Source organism: Sceloporus undulatus, chromosome 2 (genome assembly GCF_019175285.1).
Source record: "Sceloporus undulatus isolate JIND9_A2432 ecotype Alabama chromosome 2, SceUnd_v1.1, whole genome shotgun sequence".
NCBI classification, from domain to species: domain Eukaryota; kingdom Metazoa; phylum Chordata; class Lepidosauria; order Squamata; family Phrynosomatidae; genus Sceloporus; species Sceloporus undulatus.
The window spans coordinates 16,096,907-16,108,016 of record NC_056523.1 but is presented as its reverse complement, the minus strand read 5'-3'; the positions used below and the strand labels follow the sequence as shown (position 1 = coordinate 16,108,016).

At 45.3% G+C, this 11,110-nt stretch overlaps 1 pseudogene; it reads left to right on the top strand.

The window, feature by feature from the left end:
• Window positions 1–5,524: 5,524 nt before the first annotated feature.
• LOC121923893 lies at window positions 5,525–6,658 on the top strand (annotated as a pseudogene).
• Window positions 6,659–11,110: the final 4,452 nt, after the last annotated feature.

Here is an 11,110-nt window from a genome sequence, read left to right as displayed (position 1 = left end):
AAATAATAAATAATAATAAACTTTTTATTTGTATCCCGCTCCTTCCCAAGATCAGGGCGGCTTACAGCAATAAGTAAAACAATTCATACAAAACAAATTACATATACATTATACAAAAAATTAAACAGACTAAAAGCCCCATTAGCCCATCCTCTTTGCCACAGGAGAGGAGGGAGGCCCACAGGATTTTAAGCGGGGAATGCCTGCTGGAATAGAAAGGTCTTTAGATCCTTTCTGAATTGGGCCAGGGAGGTAGCCAAGCGGAGCTCAGTGGGCAGCGTGTTCCAAAGGGCCAGGGCGGCGATGGAGAATGTCCTCCTCATGGTGGAGGTGAGCCTGGCCACAGGCACCTTCAGTAATTGCTGCCCAGATGTTCTGAGGGTGCGGGACGGAATATATGGGGAGAGGCGGTCCTTCAGGTATCCTGGGCCCAAGCCATTTAGGGCTTTATAGGTAATCACCAACGCCTTATATTGGGCCCGGAAGCGAATAGGCAGCCAGTGAAGATCTTTCAACACCGGTGTTATATGGCTGGCCCTGGAGATGCCAGTGACCAACCTGGCTGCCATATTCTGCACCATTTGTAGCTTCCGGGTTTGGTATAAGGGTTGCCCCATGTAGAGTACGTTGCAGAAATCCAATCTCGAGGTTACCAGAGCGTGTACTACAGTTTCAAGGTCCCTCTGGGCCAGGTATGGGCGCAGCTGGCGAATAAGTCGAAGCTGATAACAGGCGCTCTTGACCGCCGCATTCACCTGAGCAGTCAGGTGAAGCGACGAATCAAGAAGCACCCCCAGACTGCGCACGGAGTCCTTCACAGGGAGCGTGACCCCATTCAGGACAGGTGGAACCACCGCCATTCCTGGACCAGGAGAACCTATCACAAGTACCTCCATTTTCTCTGGATTCAGCTTGAGTCATCACCATGATGATGATGATATCTCTCCTTTCCCCCCATCATCATCCTTCCCCCAGAGCAATTAGTTCTCAAAAGCCTGTATAAGCAAAAATTCTTCACCTGACAAGGAAATTATCAAAAGGAAGGTACCAACTTGGTCTCACTTGGAAGGGACTTCCAGAGCCTAAGAGCAGTTCCTGAGAAGGCCCTTTATGTGTTCCTCCTAGATGTACTTAGGAGGGTGGTGAGACAGAGAGAAAGGCTCTTCCCAGAAGATATCAAAACACTAGCTGGCTGAAAATGGAGAATATGATTCCTTTCAATCTTATTATTGAACTAGCCAGTGTAGTGAATTGGATGAAGGGTGGGGTCAATGGTGGGGGGAACCACAGTCAAATATTGCTTAGGTATAAAACTTACTGCTTAGAGGGGAACATGGCTAGCCAGCCAACATGGCAGCTGCTTAAAGGAAGAGCAGAGCTGGATCTCAATAAATTCCCCACAATTGGTGTTTAATTAAGAGGAGATTGCAGTTCACAACAGCATACCTGATGCAAGGAACAAACACTTTGCAGATCAGTCAATTTCAAGATCTTAACCCCTGGCTAAAGAACACAAAATCCTAGCAGAAGAATCACACTCACTGAGTGAAAACGCCATGACACATGGATAGAAGCAAAAGAGGGAGAGAAAACCACGTTCCAACTTCAGGTCTACTTTTCCCTGAACTTTTAGAAAAGCTTCAAGAGAACCTTTTAAGAGATCTCCAGAAAGACTGGGCTCTTGCACTTGAACCTCTAGATGCGCAATTATCAGCATATACAAGGCTTATACATGATATAGAAGAGATAGAAAATGCAGCTCTTCAACAGGGGACTTTACATGAAGACAGAATACAGAAACTAGAACAGGTAAATGAGTACCTCCAAAAGAAGATTGAAATCCTGGGGAATCAAGAAAAATGCCTGAACATACACTTAAGAGGGGTTGTGGGACATGAAGAATGAGATGACTTACTGAAAACATTCAGGGGTAGCTGTGTTTGCCATTTAACAAATACAAATAAAAATCCATCAGTGATACTTTTATTGGCCAACCAAAATGCACAATATACTTATTGCAAGCTTTCGAAGCTCCATGGGCTTTTTTATCAGGCAAAATGTTACAAACCAAACAGGTTAAAAAAAACAAGTGGAGATGTTAGCCAGATGCTTGCATGTTGTTTCAGTCCTTAGTAAAGATGTTATGATGGGGAGGATATCTTTTGAAGGCAGGTTCCTCCTCTTTCTGGCTTACTTACTGTCATTCCTAATTAAATGGATCAATGACACTTGCCCAGACTTGAACCTTAAACCATCTGATATTGAAAGAGCACATAGATCCTTAACCTCATATCACAGATCAAATACTTTTCCACAGGACATCATTATTCAATTTGCCCACTATCAGACGAAAGTGCAAGTACTATCCAAACTGAAGGGCATCTCTGATGTCACCTACCAAGGCCGTAAAATACAAGTGTTAAAGGATATCTCCTCTGAAACCTCGAAAAAGAGGCACACCTTCAAACCCTTTACAACCTTGCTGCAACAAGCAGGAGTGAAATATAAGTAGGGATTCCCATTTAAACTGTTCATTACTCAAGGTGAGACAAACAAGTCTATGACTTCTAGAGAACAAATGCTGCATGTCTGTGAAGCTCTTGACATCAAAGTCCTCTGTGAGTTAGATAGAAAAATAATTTCTTTCCCTAACATAATGGCTGTAGGCCAAGAAAGCTCAAAATGGCAGATAGTCAAAGGGAGAAAGGAAGACAAGAAAGGAAAAGAATCCACACCCTGAACTGAGAATTTCTATTTTGCTACTCATGAGCAACTGAAATTTACACCACCATTTTGACAGTTCTTCTTCTTCAGTCTAGTTCGGTCCATTTCGGCCTTCTCTGACAGTTCTTTAGCCATTCCTCTGGTGCTGCAGGGAAACTGTTTTCTGTTCTACCAACACTGAGGCAATCCATCAGATGACCACCTACTTATGTCTGTCACCTAGAGATTGATATGAAGAGCTGCTTTTCTACAGTTTTAAAAGTCTTTGCCATAACTCCAGGTCTGGTAGCTGAATGGTTCGGCTGGGTTGACTTTTGAACATCCCAGATTCTGAATTGTGGTCCCTGCACTCCACCTACTAATCAACAAACCAGATTGTAATAACTTTGCTCATCTCTCAAGCACAGTTCTCATCCCTTAGTCTAATCATCATCATCACTTCCATACCAGAATGCCGTCACTCTGTTGAGAGAAACCTCATTGTCAAAAACCATTGCCAAGGCTACACTTCTTGATACTTGGGGAGTCACACCACCCACACAACAGATCATACACCTTTTTCTCCAACACACATAAGACATACCCTAGAATTGACTGTTTTTCATTTCCAAATCACTTCTCCCAGAGATCACTGAACTCATTAGGTCAAATTCAAGTCATTAAGTCCCGCCACAAAAATATATTGTATGCAAATGACATCTTACTGGAGGTGCAACAACCTGAAATGTCCTTCTTTGAAATAAAAAAACACATTAGACATCTTTGGGAAGCATTCTAGCCTGAAGATTAATTACAAAAAATCCTAATTGATGTATATGAATGCCCTGCCTGCAGTCCAAACTGCCACGGCAAAAACTACTGGTCTACAATTATGTCCCTCAGGGTTTTCACATCCGGGCATCCTCATAACTAAAGATGTATCCCAGCTGATCCCCAGAAACTATAATCCCATCATTAAATGGATAAAACTAAAACTTAAAGAAAGGAAACTTCTAAATCTTTCTATATTGGGGAGAATCTCCATTGTTAAGATGTTTCTCAGCCCATGCCTCTTTTTCTTATTCCAAGCCATCCCCATTTGACCATCTCCCTCCAAATTCCAACTCTGGCAAAAAAAAATATCTCAAAATTTATGTTTAATAAAAAGAGACCTAGATTCCCCAAACTGGTTAGATAGACTAACACAAAAGAAGGTAGTTTAACAATCCCAGATCTGAAACAATATTAGCACGCATTCCAATTAAACCAACTCTCCAATCTTATTATGGAAGCAGATTCCACCAGCTGGATATCTATGGAGGTAAACTTCCATAGTATGGCTGAGTTGAAATTGCTCTTCTCCATTGAGGCACTGAGCACATTAAGACAGATCCAAAACACTTTTCTTTATAATTCCATTTTTATTTGGAAACAATGGATACATATACTAGCACCAACTGCGAGGGATTTGTGCAATCTGTTTATGGCAAAAATCAATCGGCCAGGATAATGTGGCAATAGGACCTAAATGTAGATACCTCTGAAGCCACATGGGAATGCATATGAAGGCCCCCCCCCCCCCAAATACTCAAAATCAACATTAACAAAAGAGCGGGCCCTAAAATTAATATACAAATTGTATCTAACACCTGTGAAACTGTCCCGGATGATGAAAAACATCTCTCCAAAATGTTGGAGAGGCTGTGACACCTTGGGGGCCTTTGAACACATGTGGTTGGACTTTCCTAAGGTTCAAGATTTTTGAAGTGCAAAACTGATGTAAATCTCTCTTATTGTGAAACAAACTTTAACTTTTTGCTCGGACCTTCTCTTATTGTCAATTTATTATAAAGAGAACGTGCATCTGAAACATCATAGGCTTATCACATTTCTCATCTCAGCAGCCAGGAATATAATTGTGAGAAGCTGGAAAACAGGGAATGTACTGTACTAATAAGCAACTGGTGGGAAAGAGTTTGGGACACTTGGTTATTGGAAAAGCTTTCTTATACTTTTCGACTCTGGAATGGACAAAAGAAACCAGGCACCTTTTTAGATGATTGGTCAGTGTTTATTTATCACATCAGTGCCATCTCATTTGCTTTCAGACCTCCTACTCATCAAGCTATTCTTTGGAAAGATACTTTGATCCCAACTTCATCAACTAGCAAATCTGAGAGATGTCTTTAGGACTTTGTTACTGCTGTTACCTCACAAAAGATAGCTATTATGCAAGTTTACATATAGACCTCAAAGGCTATAAGTTATTTATGTATTTATTTATTTATTTGCAGTATTTAGACCCTGCCCTTCAAATTGTTTGCTTTATATTGTTGTTATAAAACAAATAAAAACACTTAATTATTTTGGGGAAAAACTTTACTACTTAGTCTAAAGTTGCATTTGAGCTGCCTAGAGTCTTATGAATGAATGGAAAGATAAAATTATGAAGCTATTAGTTATGCTTTATAAGAAGGATAAGTAGCTGCCATTCCTGATGAATCATGTTATCTCACTGCAGTTCTTTTGTTCCTCTAATGCTGCAGTCATTGGATAAGTACTTTCCACTTTGACTGGCAGAGGACTTTCTCTCAGGCAAGGAAGTCTTCCAGCCCTTCTTGCTGAGAGCCTTTTGGTGGGAGGCAGGAGATGTTCTCATTGAAGCTGAGAGTGTCACTGAACACAAAACCCCTGTTCTTTCACATTAAGACTTCTTTCCCAGTGCCCTGTTTCTGACTGTGGTCAACCTGGTGTATTTGGGAAACCTATAAGCAGCACCTAAAGGCTACAGCCCTCTTAGAAACGAGAATTTATTGGCACAATGTCTCTGAACCTGAAGGATGCAGAACTTGGGAATGTGTAGCCCTGTAGATGTTGTTGGATGGCAACAACTGCAACTCCCATTCCCTCTGGCTGTATTGGTCAAAGCAGTCACAGTCCAACCATATCTGAAGAACCCCATCTTTTCTGCACTTCTCTTATTGTAAAGACTGCAGATCATAAATCATATTAGTTTATAGTAATACTGGAGGTGCTCTTGTTCTTTTCAGATGCTGACCACTGCCACCAATGTCCAGATGACAATTATTCAAATAAAGATCACATGGAATGTATTGCCAAGGTTTTCAGCTACCTCTCCTATAAAGAACCTTTGGGAATCACCATAGCTTTCTTTGCCATATTCTTATCCCTAAGTACAGGATCTGTTTTAGGAATCTTCCTTCAATACAAAGAAACAGCCATGGTCAAAGCCAACAACCGTGATCTCACCTACATGCTCCTTGTCTCCCTCCTCCTTTCCTTTTTATCCTCCTTTCTCTTCATTGGTCAACCACAGATAGTGACTTGCCTTCTCCAACAGACTGCCTTCAGCATCATCTTTTCAGTCGCCATCTCTTCTTTGCTGGCAAAAACCATCATGGTGGTGGTGGCCTTTATGGCCACAAAGCCAGGGAGCAGGATGAGGAAATGGCTGGGGAAGACCTTGGCCAACTCCATTGTAATTTCTTGCTCTAGTGTTCAGGTGGCCATTTGTATGATCTGGCTGGGAATCTCTCCCCCTTTTCCAGATGCTGACATGCACTCCCAATATGGGCAGATCACACTTCAGTGTAATGAAGGATCCGCATTCATGTTTTATTCTGCCCTTGGCTACATGGGCTTTCTGGCCACCATCTGTTTCACTGTGGCCTTCCTTGCCAGGAAGCTGCCAGGGGCCTTCAATGAAGCCAAGTTGATCACCTTCAGCATGTTGGTGTTTTGCAGTGTTTGGGTGTCCTTTGTGCCCACCTACCTGAGCACCAATGGGAAATACATGGTAGCTGTGCAGGTCTTCTCCATCTTGTCCTCCAGTCTGGGGTTACTGGGCTGCATTTTCATCCCCAAATGCTATATTATTATAGTCAGGCCTGACCTGAATACAAAGAACTTTCTGGTTCTGAAAGATGATACCTGATTCTGTATGTTGTTGTTGTTGTTGTTGTTGTTGTTGTTGTCGTTGTTATTGCTCTTCTTTTCTCATATGGCTACAATGAGTGTGACATATTTTAAATATTTTTTATCTAAACTGAAATTAAAGCGTTTGTCCCTTCTTTTCTCATCAATTATGAAATAAACTAATGATGATGAGGGAGGGAATTAATGTATGGTCCTTAGAAGAACCCTCTCTCTGACTTTGCTTTGCGAACGAAGATTCAGGAAGGACACACCCCGTGCTTTGTACAAGCATGTTGGTGACTAAAAAAGGCCAATCCAGGATAAACAGGTCCGGTTGCAGAAAGCACAGTGGAAAGTCTCCTTGGGTGATCTTTCTGGGTTGTGGTTCTTTCTGCATTGTCGTTTCTCTTCGAGACTCATTCACCGTGAGCTTTCGAAAAAGGCTGCAGCATTGTGGATAGTGCGTCTCCATACCTCCTGATGCGAGGCCAGAGCAGACCATTGTTGGTGATCAATTTGGCCAAGCCTGAGATGTTGTTTCAGAGAGTCGTTGTATCTCTTCTTTGGGGCGCCCCTCTTACGCTGACCCTGACGAGTTCACAGTAGAATACTATTTTTGGGAGGCGATGGTCCTTCATCCTAGAAACGTGTCCTGCCCAGCGCAGCTGCGTCCTCAATAGCATGGCCTCAATGCTGGTGATCCCTGCTTGCTCAAGGACAGCAACATTCGTCACATAGTCAGTCCAGTGTATGTTTAGAATTGTGCGTAAACAGCGCTGGTGAAAGCGTTCAAGGAGTCGTACGTGTTGGCCCCACCTGGAATATTGTGTCCAGTTCTGGGCGCCACAATTCAAAAAGGATATTGAGAAACTGGAGCGTGTCCAAAGGAGGGCGACTAAAATGGTGAAGGGTCTGGAAACCATGCCCTATGAGGATCGACTCAGGGAACTGGGGATGTTTAGCCTGGAGAAAAGAAGGTTAAGAGGTGATATGATAGCCCTGTTTAAATATTTAAATATTGAGGAGGGAGCAAGCTTGTTTCCTGCTGCTCCAGAGACTAGGACCCGGAGCAATAGATACAAGCTGCAGGAAAAGAGATTCCACTTCAACATTAGGAGCAATTTCCTGACAGTAAGGGCTGTTCAACAGTGGAACACACTCCCTCGGAGTGTAGTGGAGTCTCCCTCCTTGGAGGTCTTCAAACGGAGGCAGGATGGCCATCTGTAGTGGATGCTTTGACTGAGAGTTCCTGCATAGCAGGGGGTTGGACTGGATGGCCCTTGTGGTCTCTTCCAACTCTATGATTCTATGATTCTGTGGCGATAGGTGACCCATGTTTCAGACCCATAGAGAAGAATAGACAGTACAATGGCAATATACACACTGATTTATGTGCTTCGCCTCAAGTGTTTGTTACTCCAGACTCTTTTGTGAAGCCTTGCAAATGCACTATATGCCTTTGCCAGTCTGTGATCGATCTCTTTATCAATCTTGGCGTCTGAGGAGATGATGCTTCCCAGGTAGGTGAACTGCTGAACAGACTTGAGCACAGATGTGCCGACAGTGATGTGGGGATGGTAGTGTTCTTCCTGCGGTGCCGGCTGGTAGAGAACTTCCGTTTTCTTCAGGCTGACTTCCACTCCAAAGAGCTCTGCAGCTGTTGCAAAACAAGATGTTAGGCGCTGCAGAGCTGCTTCCATATGGCCAATGAGGGCAGCATCGTCAGCAAAAAGCAGCTCACAGACTAGATAGTTCAGAGTCTTAATGCGGGCCCTCAGGCGGCTTAAGTTAAACAGGCTACCATCAGTACGATACCGTATATAAATGCCGTCTTCTTCTTCGAGATCTGCCATAGCCCTTTGGAGCATCATGCTGAAGAAGATGGTAAATAGAGTTGGAGTGTGAACATAACCTTGTTTCACACCGTTAGTTATTAGAAAGGGCTCCGAGAGAGCATCGCCATATCTGACTGGCCTTCATGTAGCAGGATGATCATTTTGAGGAATTTGGGGGGGGGGCATTCTAGTCATTCCAGGATCTGCTACAGACCTTTTCTACTCACAGTGTCGAAGGCTTTGGTGAGGTCGACAAATGTTACATAGAGTCCTTTGTTCTGCTCTCTACATTTCTCTTGCAGTTGTCTAAGGGCAAATACCATGTCTGTAGTGCTCCTATTAGCTCTAAAGCCACATTGGGTTTCAGGGAGAAGTTCTTCTGCAATAGCAGAACCACAGGCAATAGAAATATTGAATTCAAATTTATTTTAGTGGTTTATACTAGTAATGCAATGAAAAAGACAAATACTGTAAACAAAACATATAAATCAATAAGGCCAAAAGAAGGCAATCCGGGTTGTATTTTCATTCCCAAATGCTACATTATTGTACTAAGGCAGGGGTCGGCAACCTCGGGCCTGTGGGCGGAATGCGGCCCACGGAGGCCTTTCGACCGGCCCCTGGCTACCGCTGCCGCCGATTGAGGCTTTTCGCCTCTCCAGGCGCCACCATTTCCCCCCCAAATGGCGGTGAAGCCTTGTGTGACATTCCCCGAGGTTGCGCAAGACTTCGCTGCCATTTTGGGGGGGAAATGGCGGCAGCCTAGAGGAAAAGTCTCTTGCGACCACAGAAAAGGTCACACGAGACTTCGCCGCCACTGGTGGCGGCCTCTAGGAGGCCTGCTGTGGCCGCCGGAGCCCTCAAACAGGGCTCCGGCGGCAACAGCAGCCCTCTGGGAGGCCCACCGCCGTCGCTGGGGGCTGGCAAAGAGGTGGAGGCCTCCAGTGCTGGTGGGCCCTGCCGGCTCTTTCCCGGCCTCTGACAGGGCTTGGGGCCCCATCAGGGGCCGGCAAAAAGGAGGAGGCCTGGCCCCCAGAGGGTAGAAGCTCCGCCCCGTCGCTGGGGGCCTCCAGGAGGGCTCCGGTGGTGGCAGCGGGCCTCTGGGAGGCCCTATGCCATCGCTGGGGGCCGGCAAAGAGAGGGAGGCCTCCAGTGCTGGCGGCCCCTGACAGCTCTTTCCTGGCCTCTGACAGGGCCTGGGGCCCCGTCAGGGGCCAGCAAAGAGGAAGAGGCCTGGCCCCCGGAGGGTGGAAGCTCCGCCCCTGGCATGCGGCCCCGCCCCCGGAGGGTGGAAGCTCCACCCCCGGCATGCGGCCCCACCCCCGGAGGGTGGAAGCTCCACCCCCGGCATGCGGCCCCACCCCCAGAGGGTGAAAGCTCCACCCCCTGGCTTCGGCCCTCCAGTTGTCTGAGGGACAGCAACCCGGCCCCCGGCTCAAAAAGGTTGCCTGCCCATGTACTAAGGCCTCTCTTGAGTGTAAAGGAACATTTAATGATGAAACATAAATATTTGATTTTGATGGGTCATGGCCTCATTGGGATGAGGAGGGAACAAACTTGTTTTCTGCTGCTCCAGAGACTAGAACACAGAACAATGGATGCAAGCTCCAGGAAAAGAGATTCCACCTCAACATTAGGAGGAACTTCCTGTCAGTAAGGGCTGTTCGACAGTGGAACACACTCCCTCGGAGTGTAGTGACGTCTCCTTCATTAGAGGTCTTCAAACACAGGATTTCCTGCATGGCAGGGGGTTGGACTGGATGGCCCTTGTGGTCTCTTCCAACTCTATGTTTCTATGATTCTATGAAAATTAGACACACTATTCTAAATGAGGCCTGACCAAAGTGGAATAGATTGGCACTATTACAGCCTAGAATTGCATTGGCCTTTTTAGCTTCCACATCACACTGTTGACTCATGTTCAACTTGTGGTCTACTAGGACTCCTAGATCCATTTCTCATATACTATTGTCAACCCAGATGTTCCCTTCTCTATCTGTGCATTTCGTTTTTTCTCTTTAAGTGTAGTACTTTACATTTCTCCCTATTTGTCACAAGGGTGGGGCACCTGGCATGGAACTGGATCAGGGACAAAATCACAGCACCTTCCCATTTAGTTATACATAAACTCTTTCCAGGGGAATTCAGGTATTTTGGGGCAGAAATGGTAATGCCCAGGTGGAGGCATTGGATTTTTTGGCACCACCATCAGGGAGTGGGGAGAACCCCTTGGGGACCAGCATTGGCATATCTCTCCTGCTATAGTATGGTTCTGACAAAGGCTAGATGGCTGGGATCACTGATCAGCAGGCTGGCTGGTTAATGCCTGGATCAATACCCATGCATGTGCCAACCCATCAACAGCTGTAATCAATAAATGTTGTGGTTTTCTTCTTTCATCCTATTTGTGTGATGTCTTATTTAAGCCCCACTCGCCCCTGCACATACAATGACTGTTATCTGGAGGGCTTTTCTTTAACAAGTGCCCAAGAGTACATGTCTGAGGAGCATTGGTGTCACCCCCACCTTTAAGGTGTCACCTGGTGTAGACCCCCCCCCCATGACACCATTGTGCTCTGTCTTTGTCCTCGCAGCACATAAGCTGGATTCTGGAGGAGAGATTGGCTGGGAGGTGA